General features: G+C 37.1%; 1 protein-coding gene across 3 annotated transcripts in view; it reads left to right on the plus strand.

The window, feature by feature from the left end:
- Positions 1-23810, plus strand: part of LOC111159967 (Ras association domain family member 8) — a 129222-nt gene that overhangs the window by 36331 nt on the left and 69081 nt on the right. For 2 of the 3 annotated variants that reach the window (XM_022522685.1, XM_022522686.1), the window contains exon 2: positions 10562-10659. The exons of the other annotated variant lie outside the window; for it this stretch is intronic. The gene's annotated coding sequence lies outside the window, so the exon portion shown is untranslated. The remainder of the gene's footprint in view (positions 1-10561; positions 10660-23810) is intronic. 3 annotated transcript variants of the gene reach the window in all.

Genomic DNA, 23810 nt, shown 5'->3' on the forward strand with positions numbered 1-23810 from the left:
CCATGTTCTGCCTATTCATTCCTTCCTCTCTTTCAACCCATGGCAACCACTTACTGTCTCCATAGTTTTGCCTTTTCTTGAATGAATGTCATCTGGTTGGAATCATACAGTATGTAGCCTCTTCAGATTGGCTTCTCTTTCACTTAGTCATGTGCATTCATCTTAACTCCATGTCTTTTCATGGTTGATAGCTCATTTTTAGCTCTGAATAATACTCCATTGTCTGGATGTACCGCCGTTCATATATTCACCTACAGAAGGGCATCTTAATTTGGTTCCAAGTTTGGGGAGTTATAAATAAAGTTGCTGTAGACATCCACGTGCAAGTTTCTGTGAACATAAGTTCTCAGCTCCTTTGGATAAATATCAACGTGTACAATCACTGGATCCTATGGAAGGAGTATGTTTATTGCACACCAAACTGTCTTCCGAAGTGACTGTATCATTTTGCATTTTCACTTGCAGTGAATGAGAGTTCCTGTTCCATTTGGTATACTCAGTGTTACAGATTTTGGGTATTCTAATAGGTGTGTGGTGGTATCTCATTTTAATTTGCATTTCCCTACTGATATATGATATAGAGCATCTTTTTTATGGTTTATTAGGCATTGTGATATAAGAATATTCTATCCCATTGGGAAAGAAGTGGTCTTATCTCCATCTTATGGATGTGAAACTCAGAGAGGGGTGGCTGAAATCAGTATTTGAAGGAGAGAAGGCCATCCTGTCAGGAAAACAAGGTGCAGAGTCCTGGCCAGAGACAGTGTTATGGATTGTGTAAGAGCATAGGCTCCAGTAAACAGGGCCAGATTCATATACAGAATCTGCCATTTGCTAGCAGGGTGAGGTGGGTTGTAAGCTATTTGCCTTATCAGGAAATGAGGAAATTCTTATTTCGTGGGATTGTTATGAGCAGTAATGAATTAATATGCATGAAGTATTTAAAACAGTGGCTTAGCACATAGAAGGTGGTATAAAATGAAGTGTTTAGAGAATTTTTTTCCCTGAATGTAGGTATAGCAAGCAATTCTCCTGGTCTCTCTGACCCTGTAGCAGAGACTGCCCTCAGTCTTTTTTTTTTTTTTTAAAGATTTTATTTATTTATTTGACAGAGATCACAGGTAGGCAGAGAGGCAGGCAGAGGAGGGAGGCAGGCTCCCTGCTAAGCCAAGAGCCCAATGTGGGGCTCGATCCCAGGACCCTGGGATCATGACCTGAGCCGAAGGCAGAGACTTTAACCCACTGAGCCACCCAGGCACCCCAAAGGGTAGATTTTTTTTTTTAAGATTTATTTATTTATTAGAGAGAGAGAGAGAAATCATAAATAGGCAGAGAGGCAGGCAGAGAGAGAGGGGGAAGCAGGCTCCCTGCTGAGCAGAGAGCCTGATGCGGGGCTCAATTCCAGGACCCTGGGATTATGACCTGAACCAAAGGCAGAGGCTTAATCCACTGAGCCACCCGGGCACCTCACTTGCCCTCAGTCTTAAGGAGATGAGATGGTTATGTCCGCTCTGGTTTCCCCAGCATCCTAAGTTGGGTTCTGCCCCACCCAGACGTGGAGTGGTCTTGAGGATTTACATTCATCAGTTCATCATCTTCTAGGATTCTTCATCTTCCGGGGCATAGAGATGTTGATTATGAGGAATTTATTACAAGATATAGCAGGTGCACTTATCCCCATGAGCTTTGCTGTACAGATAAGGAATTGAGGCTCAGGGAGGTTATGAGTGTCCCAAATGCGCATTATAGCAGAGCTCAGCTTAGGGTGTTTGCTGCACTACCTCCAGAACGTGTGGAGTGCAAGGTCACTTTTCTCCTTGGAGCCTTGACTTCAGTGTGGATGACCTCACATTTTATTGGGTTGGCTGGACCATTGAGACTATGGGTTCCAAGTGCCTTTGGAAGCCTGTGATGTGTAGGCTGTTGCTAGCTTCCATATCATGTCAGCACTGCTTGCCTCTTCTGTTAGCACATCTGCTGACTGCTCCTCTTAACCCAGTTTGTCTCTGAATCATGCAGGCATTGGACTTCTATTCACTTCCTCCGTGTGTTTCCCTCACATCTGACCTATTATTTCCCTTAGTTATTGGCTTTTCAGAACCCTGACCAAGTTCCTATTTATTTCTCCCCCCTCCTTTTCTGCCACTTCTGTTTGCTTAATCATTTTCCCTTTTTTATCCTGTTTTCTCCTTTATTTATCCTTACACACTGGCTCTTATATGTTTCTGCTGTTTTTCCTGTGTCTTGGGTCAGGAGTGGACTCTTGATTTTTAGAGTCATTGCTTGACAGTGAATGGTATGAACTGGAATGTGGTATGAGCTGACCAAAATCCATGATACATTATGGCAACTATGTCATGCAGTCTTGCCTTGTAACTTAGTTTTTATTAACTTGGAGCCAAATTGAGCACTGCAGTCAGTATTATAATGTCTCAGCAAGGGAAAAGAAGATACCAAACCTGTGGAGACTATAATTCCAGAAATGATCCAAGGACTTCCCTTCCTTAAGGCACTAAGGCAGGAAATGATAAGGTCTCAGAAATAGGTAAATAATTAACGAGTGCCTGGCTTAAATAGCATTTAAACATAAAGATATTCTTTTCTTCAACTTAAGGCAGCCTTATTGCTTATGCTCTTCTTTGAACTGAAGTGAAAACATTTGTTCAAAATTAACATACATTATGAAACAGTTCAATTTATGAAATTTGATAATTGTTTAAAACATATTTGAGCATGCTGAAATGTTACATAATAATCGTCAATTTCAATAGCAGGGTATTCCTTACGCTCTATGTGTTTTGTCTTTGTTTTTTTAAATATGCTAAAAATTTTCTATCAACTATTTTAAAAGGAGAATGAAAATCATTGTCACTTCAAATTAATTAGTGTTAATTTTAAAATGAATCCATCACGTTTGAAAATACGCTTCCTTATGGTAGGGTTTTTAAAAATGAGTTCTGAGACCAACAGAAGAAAAACAGGAGAAAGTTTAAAACATCTCTGTGGACAACCTTCTGATCAGAACTGTGAGGTCTTTAAAAGCAATCTTGGGATTTTTCTTGTTATCTGGTAGCAGTATTGAGCAGATGGTAAATTGACAGAAATAAAGCTGGATGATTGGCACACCTGGGTGGCTCAGTGGGCTAAGCCTCTGCCTTTGGCTCAGGTCATGATCTCAGGGTCTTGTGATCCAGCCCCGCATCTGGCTCTCTGCTCAGCAGGGAGCCTGCTCGGGGTGTCGGGGGTGGGGGGGGGGCCCTCACCAACTCCCGCCTGCCTCTGACCGCTTGTGATCTCTCTCTGTCAAATAAACAAGTAAAATCTTAAAAAAAAAAAACAAAAAACAAAAAACTGGATGATCAAATCTGATAAGATGTTAACTAGAGAAATCTGTGGTATTCAAAAAAATTTCCAGGAGTGGTGGGAGTGACTAAAATCAATATTTGGTATTTCATTTGTGTTAATACAAAAAACAAAGCCACCAGTTTGCTTTTTAATTAATTCTTTTTCTTTCATTTAAAAAATAGTCCTCCTACCTCCCAACAAATCCATCCTTGTAGGTGTAGAAGGAAAAGAGAAATTTGTATCAGCTGGCTGTCTGCATGCCCCCTCAGGAAATAGCATGTCAAATTCCTGCTTTATCAAGCCCCTCCTGCTGGCCCTCCTCCCATTCTCATTCAGTGAGTGTGCCAGATTCTGTGAGGTGCTGGGAGTATAAAGAAGAAATGAGACAGGATTCCATGGAGCAGTGGGGGAGTGGGTCTAACAAATAACACAAAACATTCTGGAAATCTCCATTCCTTTCAGTATGTTTAGAGGAACTTTCTGCTGAAGGACTGGCCACAGCTTCACCGGTGTCATTAACCTTTAGTTCATTTAAATCAAAGACCAGTTAACTATATTTGAATTTTTGCTGGTCTTAGAAAGCAGCTCTTTAACGGGTATACCTGCTCCACCTAAATTCTTCTGAAAAAAAAATCACTGTGCCTCCAAAAGAGCCTTGTACTTTCTAAGCAACAGTAAAGACAGCTTTGTGGAAGGAGCCCACTTCCTCTTCTGTTCTTCAAGTCTTTTTCCCTTCTAACATTTTCATCAGTTTTATGTTTTCTCTTAAACGCTGGGCCATGTGTGCTGGCCAAATCACTGGACCACGCCACAATCATGCTGTTTCTTTTTAAGTGCTTGCTTAATGTAACCGTTTAATATGTCCCAGTGTCATATTTGTCTGAGCTGTGTTCTACAGGGAGACATAGTGTCTATTAACACGGTTATGTTTGTTCTTTAACCTATATGCACTTAACCATGGTTTTTTAGGGCAGCTCAAATTGGAGTGATAGATATTCCATAAAAATACCTAAAGTATTTAATGAATGCTTACCAAACTCTGCAGTTGCCCTGAAAACAACTCTGATGTGTGGGTTAAGTGTTAGCTAGGGGAAGAAGACCCTATCCAAGGAACCCGTGGATAACTTGTCTAGCAAAGTTTATGGAATGTGTTTTTCAGACTTGTCTAAACAAAGATGATTGTTTGGCTATTTAAAAAATAATTGATCATATCCTTTGTCTTATCCTTCTCCTTTGTTACTCTTCTGATTGCCTGTGTGACATTTAATAACAAATCAGACTGATAAGGATGCATTTCAGTTCTGGCAGCAGAATTGCTGTCAGTCGCTATGGATCAGTTGATTAGGCCAGAAGGGGGAGGTGCAGTCAAGAATGTGAACACTTAGGAGAAGCAGCGTGGGTTATATGAACTAACCTGCGATGGAAGTCTGGTAGAAAAAAGCAGGATCTTTCGAATCAGGTACTCCTGAGTTCAAATCAGGGCTGTACCTTTTACTAACCATGTGATCCTGGAAAGGTACTGAATCTTTCTGAGATCTTCGTGTCTTCATCTGCAAAATGGGGACTGTCAGGATTTACCTTCACAGAGTAGTGGATAGCTTCTAATGATGCGTAAGGTGTTGCCTGGCACTTACTTTCCAAGTATCTGCTATAACTTCTTTAAAAGGCAAGAACTTGGTTCAGATCAGGTCACCTAATCTTTCTAAGCCTCAGGTTTGTCATCTATATAATGGGAATTTCAACATATTAACATGAAAAGGCTCAAAAAATTTGCAGTCATATGGAGATATAATAGCTTATTTCACAAAGGCCTCCTGAATATCCACCAGAATATGAACTCTACTGTAGCTTTTTTTCAGGTCTTTTTGGTGCTTCCAAAATATTCACTTGGTATTACTATTACTACACATTAGTTATGTCACACAAATATTGCAGAATTACTGGAAAGAAACCCATATCTTATTCACATTTATAATTCCTACTATATTTTAAATATATTAAGGATTTGGTAAATGGTTATTATATAAATAATTATTTTTTGTTATTATCATTGCCCTTAGCTTTTCAAACTAATAACAGCTAATATCCATTAATAATGGATTTATTTCTACCTTTATTATTTCTGTAATCATTTTATTGTTTTAACATTTTATGTGGAATATGTAAAACCTAAGATACCTTTTTTACTAGTATTGCATATTTAGTACAACTGAATCATATTCACAGATGTAGGATGGCTGTGAGTTTTGGTGTCAAAAAAAAAAAAAACTTTGAATGTTCCTACCTTTTATTAGAAGAACTAAAAATTCAGGAGAATTTCAAATTTGCATAATATTTATGATCTTAATTTATTTTGTGTATACAAAGAGATATCACTTATGAAAATGTGCTGTTGCATTCTATTTATAGTTGAATATTTATTTATAGTTGAATATTTAGAGGGATTTTCTCTTTCTCATAAAAAAAAAAATGTGCTCTTTTAACTTTTCAGGCATCTTGAAGTCACAGAGGAAAGAGTAATTCCTCCAAACCTTTAGACTTTTTCTTATATGACTTATAAGACTTGAATAACTAGAGCAATAAGCTCTTTTCTGATTTCTACGGTAATAAAAATGCCACTGTTGTCCATTGATTATCCAGCTTGTGGGCCTAGTTTAGAGAAAGGGAATATACCAAAGAATTAATCAGCAGTCACGAAGAGATACCTACAAGCAAATGAAGGGCTTGCATGCTTTATTTCGTTTATTTAAAAAAAAAAAAAGGAAAGGAAAGAAAGGAAAAAGGCAATATTTCTTGAAAACTGGAATTTATTTTGCTCTTTAGTTCTTTTTTTTTTATTTTTTTTTTAATTTATTTATTTGAGAGAGAGAGAGAGAGATCACAAGTAGGCAGGGAGGCAGGCAGAGAGAGGGGGGGAAGCAGGCTCCCTGCTGAGCAGAGAGCCCGATGCGGGTCTCGATCCCAGGACCCTGAGATCATGACCTGGGCCGAAGGCAGAGGCTTAAGCCACTGAGCCACCCAGGCGCCCCTTGCTCTTTAGTTCTTAAAGAGCTAAGAACTCTTTTGGTTCCGTGTATAGGAATTTTGGTTTGGTTCTGTGTATAGGAATTGCAGTAACCTGATAACTGTGTTCATTTGTATCAGTAGCTTCTATTTGCATTCTTATAAACTGATTTAAATAAAGGCTGTGTATGTGGCAATAGATATATATTAGTTATCTATTGCTGCATAACACATTACCCTGAACCTAGGGACTTAAAACAATACATGTTTTGTTTTGTTTTGTTTTGTTTTATCTCACCTAATTTCTTTGGATCAGGAATCCAGGAATGTCCTAGGTGGGTGGCTGTAGCTCAGAATCTTACATAAAATTGAAGTCCAGGGATGCCTGGGTTGCTCAGTTGGTTAAGCGGCTGCCTTTGGCTCAGGTCATGATCCCAGCGTCCTGGGATCGGGTCCCACATCGGGCTCCTTGCTCGGTGGGGAGCCTGCTTCTCCCTCTGCCTCTGCCTGCCACTCTGTCTGCCTGTGCTCGCTCACTCTCTCTCCCTCTGTCTCTGACAAATAAATAAATAAAATCTTTAAAAAAAAAAATTTGAAGTCCACATATCATCCCAAGTTATAAGTAGTCTCTGTGAAGGCTTGACTAGGACTGAAAGATCCACTTCCAAGGTAGTTTGCTCACATGCCTGGCAAATTTGAACTGGTTATTGGCAGGAGGCCTGTTTCTTACCATGTGGACCTCTCCATAGGGCCGATTGACCATCTGTAATGTGAGCAAATGATCAGAGAGCAGGATAGAAGCTGCATTGTCTTTTATGACTTAGCCTGGAAGTCACACATCATTTCCCTGATAATCCTGCTGGCTGTACAAGTTAACTGTGTTCATAGTGGGAGGAGAATACACTAGGGTACAAAGACCAGGAGTTAAGGATCTTTGGGGGCTATCTTGGAGGCTGGCTACCAAACTAGAATGTCTAATCTAATATGTGCAAGTGTCCAGTGAATGTTCAGATAACCTAAATTTTAATTTTATCAAAAGTAATATAATTATTGGAGTATAGAGATTTTTCATTTTTACATCTTTTATCCCAAATTGCACATGTTAACATACATTGGTTATTGGTCCATTTCAGTTGCATATAGATAGCAGTGCAAAGTGTCTCTGTCCTCAAGGAAGGGCAAATATTTCATTGTAATTATACCAAGTATTACAACAGGGGTACGTACTGAAGATGATGAGGTCAGTTGTTGAAGAACCTGAGCTCTGAAGTCAGTTTGCCTCAGTTCAATTTCTGGCTCCTTTATTTATTAGCTATATGATGTTGGACCATTTATTTTACCTTTCTAGTCTTTATTCTGATTATTCCCTTTTTATAGCTTACCTTCATCATAGGGTTGTGGGGATTTAGGAAACAGTACCCAAGAGTACTATTAGCCAGCCACTTGAGATTTCCTGGAATGAATCAGTTTGGATGAGGGAAGGTTTCCAGGGAATGTGAGACATTTGAGTCATCTCTTGAAGGGTAAGTTGGAGTTTGGTCAGTACAGAAAGTTGGTGGAACCTGGGCATGAGATGCCAGCATGAAGTAGCGCTAGAGGCTGAGGAGCTGAGCAGTGGGGTTGAGGCTGGGGCATGTCATGTGGTAGCTTCAAGGGAATGACAAGAAAGAAGTTTAGACAGTGGCATGCAAGGATGGTGAAGAGTCTCAGGTGGAGCCCCAGGACCTTGTAAATTTTCTGAGATGATCTCAGTTTAAATCACAAATTTCTTACTGTCTTCATGACCACCCTCACAACTGCTAGATCTTATATCCATATTTGTGGTTAAGAAAATATTGTCACTACAGTTAAAGGCAAAACAAAAGAAGTTTCAACTTTTTTTTTTCTTTTAAAAACCATAGAATGATAGGATTTGCTCTTTTTTGTGTGTATATTTTTTTTTAAGTGTTTTGGGCAGTGGGTTGAATAGTTAGGATGGTTATAGTAATCAGTAGGGAGAGGACTGAAGCCTCACAGGAGACTAGAGAGGTGAGTACAAGAATACAAGAGCCTGAGACCTTTGCTTCTTGTCTGTTCTGACATTTCCCACAGGCATCCGAAGCATGTTCCCAGGACTGACAAGACTAGAACACTTCCCATCCTATTCCAGAGAACCTTGACTTATCCAGAATTTTGTAATTATAAAAATCTAAAAAGGAGAGATTTTAATGTTAGCATATATGTAAGTATCATTTTAAATTATGCATGAGAAAATAGGCACAATAATTTTGGCCTTTAAATGTCTGGCTCTAGTATTAATAACCTTATTTTATGGATAAGAAGATAATGATTATGTCAATTTTAGACACTCCTTATCAACTGCCCACTTCCCACGTTCAAAAGATTTTTTTTTTTAAAAACAAAACTGAAAAGAAAGATGAGGCTATAAAGAAGAAAAGGCAGATAAAAAACGAGATTTTTGATTTAGATAATTAAGAATCCGTTTGCCAGAGAGAGCTGGATTCCAGGTGGCTTCTCGGCCCAAGGGTGGGAATTAGGGTGCTTAGTCTATATAGCTTTTCTCACGTGGTTTTAAATTCATCTTCCAAAACTCTCCCTGAGTGGGGCTGACTCTTCATTGCTTTTTTTTTTTTTTTAAAGATTTATCTGATAGAGAGATCACAAGTAGGCAGATAAGCAGGCAGAGAGAGAGGAGGAAACAGGCTCCCCGCTGAGCAGAGAGCCGGATGCGGTGCTCGATCCTACAACCATGGGATCATGACCTGAGCTGAAGGCAGGGGCTTTAACCCACTGAGCCACCCAGGCACCCCCTCTTCATTGCTTTTTGGATGACATGCTCAATGGACAGACTCTTTTACCAAGACACATAAGCCTCAAATATGTGTCTTTCTTTAGCTTCTTTAGGAGATAGGTAGGTCTAGTTGAAGCCAGAAGGCTCTAACCCATCTGACATAAAATGATGAAACAGGAATGCTGTGGTACCTAGTTCACTTAAAGCTTATTTGTTTTCATGAGAAAGAATGTTAATGTGAGTGCTGCCCTCTTTTTCTTTTAAAACTTGGAAGCATGAGCTAATGCACCTTTGCACTGCAGCCGTAACACTATGTAAAAAATAATCCAGAAATGGATAGTAGTTTTATACACCTATTAAGTTACATGAAATGTTGGTCTAATAATCAGACTGAGCGACAGTGTCTCCATTCAGGATTATAGTAGCCTTGCAGAGAGAGCCCAGCTATGGAAGGGAAATTTTGGAGTAACTTACCCCATCCTCAGCTGTGTTTGAAATTTAGATATTTTCTGATAGCTTGCATCACATTTGGATTCTTTCTCTCTACACTATTTCTAATTTGATATTTTTTATTATTTCAAAGCTAAGATGTTGAGGATTGTAACTTTCTTTAACTTTCTGTAACTTTCTATTCATAATAAAAGTAGTTTAGTGTCTTTGTGTGCAAAAAAATAGTTGATAGAAGATGGTCTTGTTACTAAAGTAAACCTTTCTATAAATAAATGCAGAAACATCTGTTAAGGGCATAGCCTGAATGTGGCAGACATCTGAATTGCATCAATTCCCGCCTTGTGGCCAAGATGTCTTTCTTAGGCTTTCTTTATGACTAATGGCAGAGTTTCACATTCTCACAGCATTAGGCAATAGAATGGTCAAAAGAACTGATGCCAAGTTACTCTCTTTCTTGGGTTAGCTAGTGGTAATAATTTATACTCACCAAAGAAAAATGTGGCATTTTTTTGTTTTTATTTTTGAAGACTGAAAACCTGAGATGTCTCCTTCAACGTCACTTTTCGGCCCTGGCTTTAGGCAGTTTTCCAAATGTCTAATTGCTAAACTGCTTTCAAGAAATTATTGTGGTATTACCGGAAGCTTTGGTCGGGAGAAAAAGGCAGCACACAGTCTTTCCTAGAGCACCACGGGCCCGTCAAATGACCTTTTTCAGAAACAACCGAGATTCTCTTTTCAGTGGCGGAAAAATGCTAATTGAAACTAAACAGAAAACAAACTCACCCCCCAAGTATTGTAGTCCAGAGGAGTAAGGGAGAAGGTCAGAGAGGGGATGAAAAATTCTTCTTGGGAAAACTTTTGAAGCTAAAGCTTATTCATTTGGTCTTTGATGTTTATGAGTTAAAATGGGTGGTTCAGCATTTTTAAGTTAAAAATTAGCCAGGACTGTAAGAACACTGTGTACCTTTTCAGGTGCCTGTGTACCTCTTCCTAGAATACCTGTCTGGTGCTCTCCTCTTCCTCAAGACTACCTCAGCACTCCTCCCACTTGGGGACTCCAGCGCCGTAAGGTGAGTCTGCAAAGTTGTACTCCTCGCATATATCCTAGAAGAGTATCGTTTAAAGTGACGTTTTAAAAACAACTGTTCAAAATTTGGGGAGACTTTCAGAGGTTATGTTCACTGGTGAGCTCTCAAGAATCATCATTTGTAAGCCCTATATTTAGATAAGTATAAAGTTTAATTAGCAATAGTGTCTTTTGCCAGTATAATATAAGCCCTAGGTTCAGATTTGTGTTGACACTAATAGCATTATGAAACATGCTCTTTAGATTTCAAGTTTGAAGTCTGAAGCAAATTTTTGCAAATTAGTATGTCACCACTCTTAGGTTTCCCGAGCATTATTCTACTCATGCTTTAAATTGGCAGCCTCTTTTTTTATTAGTTGATTGATTGATTATGTTTTTATTTTAATTCCGGCTTGTTAGCATACAGTGTTATATTAGTTTCTGGGGTACAATAGAGTAATTCAGCACTTCCATACATCACCCTGTGCTCTTCAAAACAAGGGTACTCCTTAATCCCTATCACCTACTCAACCCATCTCCGCCCCTCTCCCCTTTGGTAACCATCAGTTTGTTCTCTGTAGTTAGTCTGTTTCTTGCTTTGTCTCTCTCTCTCTCTCTCTCTCTCTCGTTTTTTTCCCTTTGCTTGTTTTGTTTCTTAAATTCCACATACGAGTGAAATCAGATGGTATTTATCTTTCTCTGACTTACTCACTTAGCATTATACTCACTAGCTCCATCTGCACTGTTGCGAATGGCAAGATTTCATTCTTTTTTATGGCTGAATAATATTCTCTTATATTCAGATACACATACACACACACACTCCACATCTTCTTTGGATAGATCAGTTGATGGATAGCAGCCTCTTTTAAAGCAGAAAAATATTTCTAACAGTGAAGGTTAGAAGGTCTTTATAAGTCTGAAAGAGCTTATAGTTTGAGCTTCGGTCCTGCAAGTAGTGTAATTGGCTTCATTAAGTAAAGGGGGTCACAAAGTCTCTTGAGGTGGGAATATACAACTAAATTAATTTTCACTTGCTTTTTGTATGCTTGACGTATATCCTCTCTTGAACATTAAAGTGACTCATTGGTCTCAGAAGGGAAAATAATTTGATCTTGTTTGTATTATGTGAATCACTTGTGAATAAACTATTCACATTTTACAGGTGAATAAGCTCTTTAAGGGCACCGACCAGCATGCCATCTCGTAAATTCCTTAGTCCCTCATTTGCAAAAAAGTTATGTGCTGGCATTTTTTGCTTCAGTGATGATTTTTGAAGGTCTTACATAAATTAACTCCCCCCTGAAATAAAGAGTATAACCTTAGAGCCATGTAGTAATTGCTAAACTATGTGGAGGGAAATATATTCATAAAACCCCAAGTCCTTATCCTTACTGGTTCAGTTTTCTTCCTGTAGACTCTGTTGAATTGCTCAAGCCATTAGCAAAATCCATGACTAGAAGACCCCAAGTGTTGAATAAAAGATAGTTTGATTCTAATAGAGCAGTTTTGTTATATCCATGTAAGAGCTGAATAATGCTAGTTAAGCTCTGCTATTTGTTATATAGTCTAAAGAAGAAAAGTATAAGGAACAAAATGTATTATGTAGTCCCACTTACTACATACAGTCTCTCCATAATTGTGTCATCGCCTAAATTTTAGATTTAGCTTTTATCACTGATAAAGCTATTCTGTAAATCTTTCTTTTCTTTACGTTAGTTATTTTCTATTTGGGAGGATTTATGTAAAAGTTACACCAAGAGAAACTGTGATTCAGGTTGAATATTTAGAGATTGTGTACACTTGGGTTTGAATGTTTCAGTTATTTCGTTTCTTTTATAACATTGTTAGTTACCCCTCATACAGGTTGGAGATGTAGGAGTTGCTTTAAGTTTGCTGCTAAAGAGTTAATTTTTTGGCTATTTCTTCTCAAATGTTTCATATGCTAAAAATTAACAGCCTTTGATTCTTCAAGTGCATAGAGACTCCCTTAGCGTACTGCCTTGCCTTCCTTTTTTAAAAGGAGTTTTGTCTGTTTTAAATAAATGAATGGTTCCTGGATGTGGTAGAGCTGTACATAAAACTGGTTTGCTCTTGCTGACTGCCGAAGTGATCCAGTTTACTCATTGAAAGAGGATGTGTGAGTTCCCTAAACCTTTTTGAATGAAGCCTCTAATTTCAGTTGTGTTGACTTTGATACCAACAAAACCAGCTTTGAATTCTCACTATTGCCACACTGTAAAACCACCTTAACTTTTTTTTTTAATGTAGCAGCTTTAAATTTTTAATGTATTACAATCAGAATATTTCTACTAAATTACATTTTCTCTACAATAATGCAGTTTTTCCTAAGCCATTATTCTTTTAGGGAATGTTAGTGAATAAGTCACATTTTATTTATCACAAGGCATCTTTTCCTTGGTTTGTAAATTTGAGGCTGTGTGAGAACAAAGTTTAAACCTCCTATTTTACGTTAAAAAAAAAAAACAAAACAGATTACATGAGACAATATAAGATTTTGCAGATTATTTTATTTGCTTCTCTCTCTGTTTGGAATAGGACTGCATTCTTCTCCCATCCCCCTTTTCTGGTACCTTCCTGTAAAAGGCATTAATAGAGGGAAAAGAATGATAAACAGGACTTAGCCCTATAATCTTCTTTCAAAACTGCCTTGTAAGTAATTTCCCATAGTTTCTGTAATGAAGCTTATGATGGTAGTATATTGTGCTTCTGGTAGTGGGGAGTAGTTTCAAAATACTCTCAACATTTTATATTTTAAGCTGTGTGTGTGTGTGTGTGTGTGTGTGTGTGTGTGTGTATTTGAGTTTTCAGGTTAAGTTTTCTGCCCCATGTAGATTTAGTGGAATTTATTTTTTATATGCTTATACTTGGTTTTAATGGTTTAGATGGGGGCATTTCTGAATAAAACTTGTAAAGAGATTTTTATTGTTGTTACAGGTAATTCATGTACACAGATTTTAGGAGGCTCAAAATGATCTTTTGGCAGAAAAACTTTGTAGAAGAAGGGGGGACATTTTCTGTAATTTAAGTTGTCATAGTAACCTGCATCAAACCCATACTTGGAATCCAGGCCTGAAGAATTTCAGTGACAATAAACATTCCAGTTGCATTCATCTTTTTTTCCCTCCTCTGAGAAAGGAGCCATCAATTGTGATCTAATTATTTCATTTCTGTTTTTAGAAGACGAGTAGCAGCTTGCATTTTTTTAGCACTTTGCAATTTCCCTGGCAGAGTAAAAATGAAAAGTTAGCTGTTTATATTTGAACTTGGCATTTTCTGATAATGTATCTCAAACTATTGCACATGACAAGATAGGTTCACTATAAAGATTACTTATTAAAATATGAAAAAAATATAATTTGATAATGATTTGAAGACATTGCCACATGTATTTGTTAGCTTGTAAGTTTTAATATTAAAAGTATTGGAATCTGGTTTTTATGGAACTCTGATCTGGGAATGTTAGGATTTTCCCAATATCAGATTGTTAATGTATTTATTTTATGACATCTTGTACTTAAGCATGTATGTATTTTAAAAGGATGAGGTATCATTTTTATTAGCAGAATAAGTGTACTTTGAGGAATTTGTATCCAGGCATTTTTTAGATATGCTCTCCTTCACAGAGGACAATAGAATGTTGTTTCTAAAGACAAAGTTTTTTAGGGTTTGCTTCACTCTTGCTTTTTGCAGGATACTGATTACTAATCAAGGGAATTTGGGGTTCAAAACATTCTCCTTCAGCAAGGAACATTAGGAGAAATCAGAAGATAAAGGTGTGTGTGTCCTTTCATTTTAGGAAACTTGAAAAATAAATTGGAAGAGTTTGTGACTAGTCTAATAAAAATAATATACAAAATCAGCAGTTACTGGATATAGCTATAGCTATCTGTAGATAAAAATGGTAAAATTCTTGTCAAAACTTTTCCACATGTATTTGAGAACCTTAAATGGATAATTTTTTAAAAAAACATAAAATTTGAATTTTAAAAAGTACAAGGTAAATGTAGAAAACCTAGATAGTCCATTTACTGGGGAACTGTGAAGAAAAATGTAATCACCTATTATCTCACGGTTTAGAGATACTTACTATAAATATTTTATGGGAAGTATCTGCAATTTTTTAAACAAGCAATTTTTTAAACAAGCTGTCAAATAGCCAAAATACTAATAGTGGTGAAACACTAGAATTTTATCTCCTATTAGAATTAGCAGCATACCTGCTGTCATCACTACTAAAGTAACTCTGAAATATCTAGCCAATGTATTAAGAACAGAAAGATAGAACTATTGGAAAAGACAAAATTATTTGTAGATAATAAAAAATGTCCAAGATACCCAAACTAATATTATAAAATTCCATTATAATGTAAATATCATGATTTGTATACCAGTAGTAATCAGTTCAAAAATAGGAAAAAAGAGACCATTAATAGCAACAAAAATTTATGCCGAAGATTAAAGTCTGTAAGAAATGTGAATGACCCATGGGCAGGAAACTATTAAACTTCATACAGACCTAAAGATTTGTTCAGTCTTAGTACTTAACAAAGGAATATCATATTTGGTATGTCATATCGTTAAAGATTCAAAAACATGTACATGAGTCATATATGAGTGGTACCATATTATGTTAAAGGTGACCTAGACTAAAGTAATTCCTATGTTGGCTGTGGGAGAAGATAGATCAGAATGCTCATATGATGCAACTATAGGATAGACAGTGTTGCAGACGGTAATGGAATCTGTCTACCTGCCTACCTACCTATGTATCTATATACCTGTTTATTTATAGATAATTTTTTTTTTACTATTTAATGAAATGGAAAATGAGAGTAACCTAAAAAGTAACCTTGTATTTTTAAGTGTGCTTGCATAGAAAATAAACGAGACAATATACAAAGTGTTATTGATGATTATCTGCAAGTGGTAGAACTATAAGAAAATAATAATAACTATTATTATTATCAAATTATTATTACAGATTCTCTAAAAATATATTTATAATCAGAAATTTGAAAATAGATTCAGTTTTCTAAAAACTCTAAGGTTGATCAAATGCCTAAGATTTCATTATCTCTTGAAAAAAATTATTGTAAAAACCTATTTATTAAGATGGATTATATACAGAATTAAATAACGGGGGGATCATCAAAGTCTCTGATTGGGGCTGAACAGACTGCACTCCCCAGCTGCCATTCATATTTGACTGTGGTATATACCTGTGCATCTGGTAATTATGCCTCCTGGGAGTGTGGGGCCCAACAACATCCCTGAGAATGATAAAGAACAGTATGTTCCTATGTTTAAATCTGAGCCCTTTCCCCCATGCCTATGTATCAAGTGCCACAGCAGTTTAGATGTTCAAATATTGTCAATGACATTGAATCAAATTTACTAAAGTCTTTATGGATTAAGTGGGAGAATTAGGGCACTTATTTTAATTCTGCAGCCGTTTTTATTATTTACCCCTCTCTCCCCTTTCCCATTGATTCTCCTGTTCTGTTTACAGCAATTATACCTGGGCAAGAAACTTAATAATTTTTAGGAAATATACCCAGTGTGGGATGCTGTGCCTCTGAAGTCTTAAGTATTAACTTTGTTAACTTTTTTTGTGCTGTTCTTCCTGAACACAGCTTTTAACAGTGGACTTGTTTTGTCTAGTAATTATAGATTTGCAGGTACCACCACTCCTTTGTGACTAAGGAAGAACTTTGGTCTCTCTGGCATGTAAGACCCTGAAAAGGTCCTGGCACAGCCTTGAACCTGTCTCATCACAGGGCACATATCCCTGAGGTGAGAATGGTGAGGCAGTTTCCCGCCACAGGAATCATGCTCTTTAAAGAATTGCAGTTAATGACAGATGAACCACTTTTAAGTTTAAATAAAATTAGATTTTACATTGTCAAAATAGTTTTCCGGTTTAATTTTCTCCTAAGACAATGCTTGATTCTTAAAGTTGTTTTTCTGACAAGACATGTCTGATACCTTCTATTTTTCTGAAATTCTAGAAAAGAGGTTTTGAGCAAAGTATTAATCCTTGTATTTTTAAAATAATTTCTCATTTTTAAAAAAGTAATAAAGTTAAGTTTAAAATGTATATGAATGTATAAATCAAAAAACAAGATTACCTTCTTCCTCTTTGTATTTGCTCTACTTAAAGGTAACCACTCTTAATAGTTTCTTCGGTATCTTTGCAGAAAATGTGTACTTATGACATGTGTTTATGCCTTTTTAAACTTACATTAATACTTTGTGTGTAGTGTATGTGTGTGTTACACATGATTCTTTACAGGCTGACTCTTTTAATTACCAGAATAATCTTAACAGTAGATATGACTATTAGAGTGTTGAATTGGTGGAGGTTCAATGAATATTTATTGTTGGTTTTCATTCTTCCATTTGGCTGAGTTTATATATAAAAATAAGGTAGTATGTAATTACTTAATATACATGAGACTATCATTGAGTCTACTCCTGATTGTACCAATGACTATCATTTTCTGTGACCTAGTTTCTGTCCCTATAAATTGAAATGGTACCTATACCTACCTGAATGTGGTAGGGAGAATGTAAATATTAAACAGGGCCAAAATACTAAATCAATTTTTGTTCTTACATACTACTTAGATAATACTAAGGTAGTAGTGATGCCATAACATTCCTTCTAATTATAAAAAGGCAATTTGTTTTATTTAGAGTGGACCTCATGGAAGTTGTAGGATGGCGTCCATATTTTCTGCCCTTAAGGAATATAGAGACTCTCCAAGTTAAGAAGGTTCACACACCAAATGGGAAACATAGTTATTGCCAGGAGATAAACTCTTGAACTTGTGCTCTCTCTCTTTCCCTCTTTCACTCTTCCTTTCTCTACATTTCAACCAGAGTATACTTGGTTCCTTAGGAATTTAAGGAAACTTGTCTTAAACCTCCACTTTCAAAGCTTATGAAAGTCTCCCCATGATCTTACTAAGTCTAGAGTCTTTGTGTCTCCAGCAAGCTTCCCCACATCGGTCTTTGACTTGCCTCAATGGATAGTCTTCATTTTGCCCAGGGTTAAGCCTTTCTCTTTTAATAGTTTCTGTGAGAGCACAACACAACACACACATACACATACACTTACACCACTTAGGAGAAGCTACCCAAGATCTGGGACTTAGAGGAAAGAGACTCACACTGCAAGAAGGGCAACCTTGATAAATCTTCCTGGATTCTGGCTTCATCCTTATCCCTTACTTCCAGGATGTCTCAAGAAGCTGTCAAAAACTGCCACGTGTCATCTCGACTCATCAGGCTGGGTACAGGTCAGCCTATCCTGTTATTTATTGTGTGACCTTGACTGCTTAGTCTCTAAACTCCAGTTTTCTTACTCAGATGTTAGGTAAGATTAAATTATACATTAACCCTTACTGTACTGTGGTTTAGGATGCCCACCTCCATGCAGCTGAAAATCCACTTAAAACTTCTGACTCCCCAAAAACTTTGCTAAAGGCCTACTGTTGACAGAAGCCTTATTAATAACATAAAAAATTAACAAATATTTTGGATATTATATGTATTAGATACTATATTCATACAGTAAATAAGCTAGAAAAAAGAAAGGCGCCCCTAGATATATTTTTTATAAAAGCAGACTTTCACTCTTCTGTACTTACAGAAACTATGTAATTGTTCAAACCAGGCACTTTGGAAAGTGAAACATGGCACTATGGATAATTATGCTGGGATGAAAATGTAAACCATTGCTGTTCTAGGCGCACAAGAATAGGTGGTCACTCGGGGTATACCCATAGTGCCTGATTTGTAGCTTGTGCTCAGAGAACACAGGTCATTGTTGTTGAGTAAGACAGTGAGGATATAGGACAAGTGAGGTCATATTCATCTTTCTGAGCTTTAGTTCCTTACTTGTTAAATTGAGGTTAACAATAACTAGCTCACAGGGTGGCTGTAAAGATTAAATGAAATTGTGATCTTATAAAACAGAGTATATATGTTGAAATTAGACACCTGTTAATTCCCCTCTCCATCTCTGCAAATTACCTTAGCTGTACTGATGGGTAAGTTTTGATTATAGCTATTTTACGTACGTACTTCTCACACCTCCTTAATGTATCTTTATAGTTCATTTGACTGGCCATGGGAGGTGGTAGTCACAACCAACTGCACCTGTGGTTCCTCAGTTTACACTGGAGAGCTGGGTTTGTATTTCTTCAGTTAAGCACATTTTAAAAATTAATTATTTTTATTAACATATACTGTATTATTAACCCCAGGAGTACAGGTCTGTGAATCGTCAGTCTTACACATTTTACAGCACTCATCATAGCATATATCCTCCACAATGTCCATAACCCAACCATCCTCTCCCTACCCGCCCCGCCCCAGCAACCCTCAGTTTGTTTTGTGAGATTAAGCGTCTCTTAGGTTTGTCTCCCCCCCTGAATATGGAAACAACCTAGATGTCTATCAACAGATGGATGGATAAAGAAGATGTGGTATATGTCTATAATGGAATACTATGCAGCCATCAAAAGAAATGAAATCTTGCCATTTGCAACGACATGGATGGGACTAGAGGGTATTATGCTGAATGAAATAAGTCAGTCAGAGAAAGACAATTATCATATGATCTCTCTGATATGAGAAATTTGAGAGGCAGGGAAATTTGGGGGGTAGGGAAGGAAAAAATCAAACAGTTAAGCACTTCTTAACATTGAAAGGCATGAATTGTAGTGTTCAGGAACCACACCTGCTTTCCCTGTAAATTCTCTGTGGTATGTTTTTGTTTTTCCTTTTGTGTTTTTTCTATATTTTGGATGATTCATAGTGTAAATAGGATTTTTTTCCTTAAATATTTCAAATATGAATGTTTATGCATTTAATAGACTTCGTATGAATTAAAGGCACTTGTTTTGCACATCAGCTGCAGAGGTGTATTTGTTTCTTGGGAAAAAATACAGCTGAAACCTTGAAAATTAATAGAATAATTGGAATATGTATACCAAATTTGATTTTCTTACAATTTATAAATAAATTTTAATACACAAAACTGGAGGAAGTAATAGATCTCAAGTTCCGGGTCTTTTGCAAAATGACCACAGCATTTTCCCTATTATCTTCCGTAGTTGTTCTCTTCATTAGCAAATCTGTATTTAGTCCTGGATTGCCCAGTCTTCAGGCTTACAGGTAGTAGATAATTTTAGTCATGTCATAAATTACGCAATTGTGGAATGAAGAAGGTGTGATTAGAGTATAACAAGAAGTTTGTGCAAAGGTTAAGGAAGTCTGTTTGTGGATACCATTTAAGTTAAGTGTTTAAAGGTGAGTAGGTCTTTGGAGATGGGGAGAAAGCTTTTGAAAACGGCCTAAGAAATAGCATATGCAAAGCCTAGAAAGGCACATAAGAAGCATGATGTTTGGGGGCTTAACAAATACAGTTAAGTGTGACTATGAATGTGGATGGGAAGGAGAGGACTAATTTTAAAAATGAGATTCTTACTCCAATTGGTTCAAACAACCTTTTCTGGGGCTCTGGGCTTTGTATTGAAAGGATCAAAATTATAAGTAGATAAAGTTCTATTTGGAGAAGAAGTAGACATGTTAAAGATTTGGAGCAACCTAAACTTCAGAAATCTCTGTAAGGAGAAAGATTACTTAAGTTCTTTATTCTTGATAGTTTCTCCATAATCTCAAAAAATTAAATATTTAACATACCCTCATTCTTCAAAAGGATATTGCTGCTATAAAATGTTCCCACTTAAAAAATTAGATATAAATAGATAACATTAAAAGCTATCCTGTGTTTCCAACCAGTTAATTTGACATTCCATTCATTTTGTTAACATTTTCTCCCGTGAGCTGCTCTATAGCCACCAGACAATTTTACTGTGCAAATTCTTTGCAAATTTTGCCTTGTCAAAATGTGAACTGTGTGAGGGATAAAATGATTAAAAATTGCTTTTTTTTTTGTACAACAAATAACACTTTCAGAAAAATCATGCTGATATTAACTGCCATTGCTATTCCATTTTGCTCCCAAGAATTGTTTGAATGTGTACACTCCATCTTTGTATTATATCAAGAAGTAGAAATATAAATAATGATTTTTACTGTTAACAAAATAGTGATTTCAGGGGCGCCTGGGTGGCTCAGTCGTTAAGCGTCTGCCTTCAGCTCAAGTCATGATCTCATGGTCGTGGGATCGAGTCCTGCATCAGGCTCCCTGCTCAGTGCACCTCTCCCACTCCCCCTGCTTGTGTTCCCTCTCTTGCTATGTCTCTCTCTTTCAAAAAACAAAACAAAAAAACCAAAATAGTAATTTTATATAGTAATATTTATATCATGTGAAAATAAAATGTCATATGGGTGACTACCTTAGTTCTAGTACTATCTTGCCTGCTTCATTTTGTATTTTCCCTGTGCTACACTATAACATATACATAAAATATTTATTTTTTACTTGGAAAGCACTTTGAACATTCACATTTGAGCTAGAAGAAACCAAGACCCAGCTGGAGACTGATTTGTTCCCTTTGGACATCTTCTCTAGGACAGAAACTCTTCTACACCTATTTGTGGTCCCAGTGCCTAGCTGGTAGATAAAAATCTATCAAATAGGAGGATCCATCTCTTAAAACCAATATCTTTTTGATTCTTAATCAGTCCATGTTCTTTCCTGTATACTTATACTTCCCCGTCTGTTTTTCTACTGCAAAATGGAAGCCCTCAGTTTCAAATTATGTATAATGCATAGTTGCTGGTTATCATAATCTCATCCCCATCTCACAAAAAAGCCAAGCTCACCAGCATGTTAGGACAAGGGGATTATCTGGGCTGAGGACTAGTGGATATACCAGAATATTCCTGAATAAATATAATTTCCATATTCAAGATGGATGGGGCTTTGTGCTTTTCAATATGTTGTTCATGTGTGTTTTGATTAAACCACAGAGTCAAGAGAGTCTGTTGGATCAGAGACTGTTTCTAGAATAATATTTCTAAGCAGGGGTAGTTCCACCCTCAGGGGTGTTTAGGAAGTTTGTGAGGGTGTTGTTGGTTATCACAGTGATTGGAAGAATGCTACTGGCCTCTAGTGAATGGGTCACAGAGATGCCGGGCATCCTGTGGTACACAGGACAGTTCCACACAGTGCTATTAAAATGGCCCACTCTGTTTTCCTATTGAAAAGCCACAGCTAAGCATAACTTTTTACATGTATACACAAAGCATTTTTGCATTGTCTTAATATCTAATGAATTTTCCAGGATTGCAACTATTACAGAAATTAAGAGAAAATCATATTTAATTCAGAATTTGAAAAGAATTGTTCCCCAACTTAATAACCATGTCACAAACAGCAGTCCCTCTTGTAGTATTTGAGTTTCCTATCAACAGACCTGCATTTACATACCTGTACTTGCAACTGTTGCATTTATGGTATAGGCATACCTCAGAGATAATCACTGATCACAAATCACTGTAACAAATAATAATGAAAAATTTAAAATGTTGTGAGAATTACCAAAATATGAGACACAAAGTGAGCAGATGCTGTTAAAAAAAAAATGGTATGAAGAGACTTGTTTGTTGCAGGGTTGCCACAAACTTTGAGTTTGTAAAAAAAAACACAGGATCTGCAAAGTGCAATAAAGCTAATAAGCACGATATGACGAGGTGTGCCTAGAAAGGTATGAGGGTCTAGCAGCTTCATTATGTCTTGTCATTTACATATTTAAGTTCCTGTCTCTCTGTTATAAAATATTTTTCTTTTATTTCTTTCTGGTTTCCTTGTTGAGAATAGCCTGTTTGGGGATGGAGGAAGCACCGGGCAAAAGCAGGAAGACTACTTAGGAGGCTGGTGCAGTTATTCGGGTTGGCAGTTACAGTAGGGTAGATAGAGACAGAGCTAACAGGATTAGAGACAGATTAGATATGGGTTATGAGAGAAAGAAGTCAAGGATAACTATAGGCATTTGGGCCTAAGCAACTAAAAGGATGCATTCTAGTTGCTTTGAACTGAGATGAAAGAGTGTGGGTGCCACAGATAAGGGGTAGGGGGGTAAGTGTAAAAGTTCTTTTCAGACACGTTGAGTTTGAGATGTCTACTGGACATCAGAGTGGCAATGTTGACTGGGCACCTGAATGTGAGGCTGAAGTTCAGGGAGGGGTCTGAGCTCGAAATACATGGGAATTGTCAAGTATATGGCATTTCAAGAAATGATCAAGTTGAATGAAATCACCAAAGGAGTGAATATAAATGGAAGAGAGTAAAGGACCTATAATTGAGATTTGAGATTCTCAAACATAAATAAAGCTTCTAGAGAAGAGATTGAGAAGGAACATCAGTGGGATTGGAGGAGAAGCAAGAAGAGAGTACAGGGATTCTGGAAGCCAAATGAAGAAAGAGAAGGATAAATTGACTCTTAGATTTAACAATGAGCTAAACATGATGGATAAGCTTGATTTGGGTGGAGCAATGGGGGTGCGAGCCTAACAGGAATGAACTCAGTGGAGAATGGAAGGTGAGAATATGAAAAGGGAATAAGATATGGAGGATAGCTGGTGGGGGGAGTGGGATCAGAAGAAAGTTGTTTTTCTTTTATGATGGGAGGTATAGCTACTTATTTATTATCTGATCCACTATAAAAATCAAAGGAGATCGTGATGATGCTGGAGCTGATATAAGGAGACTGGCATCCTGGTTAGCCATGGTGTGCCTGTGACTGCACCACTGGTTTTCCAAGCATCTGGTATGCCACAGCCCTGGAATGGCCAACTGATACGTAATAGATTTTGAGACCCTGGGAGCAGAAGGCTTTCTCATTTGCCAGTGTTTCTTCCTCTTTTGTTTAGGAAAGTTGATCAGGCACCAGCCAAGGGTTTAGGTTCTAGCCAGATACTAAATTAGAAATTAGTGGGAAATTAGAAGAGAAGGCAGAACCAATTGCTTCTTCATAGGCAGCTGTCTGAGAACAGCTAAAGTGTGTCCTTCTTGTCCACTTGGAACCATCTTAACCATTTTGACTTGTAGGCAGACTGTCCCAGGGCCTTTAGAATAAGGAAAGTGAAGCACCTACAAGGGCACAAAATATAAGGAGGCACTCACTTTTAGAGTCATGCAAATACGATGTTGAT

This window comes from Enhydra lutris, unplaced genomic scaffold (genome assembly GCF_002288905.1).
Source record: "Enhydra lutris kenyoni isolate GAN:26980312 unplaced genomic scaffold, ASM228890v2 scaffoldscaffold72, whole genome shotgun sequence".
Classification (NCBI taxonomy): Eukaryota; Metazoa; Chordata; class Mammalia; order Carnivora; family Mustelidae; genus Enhydra; species Enhydra lutris.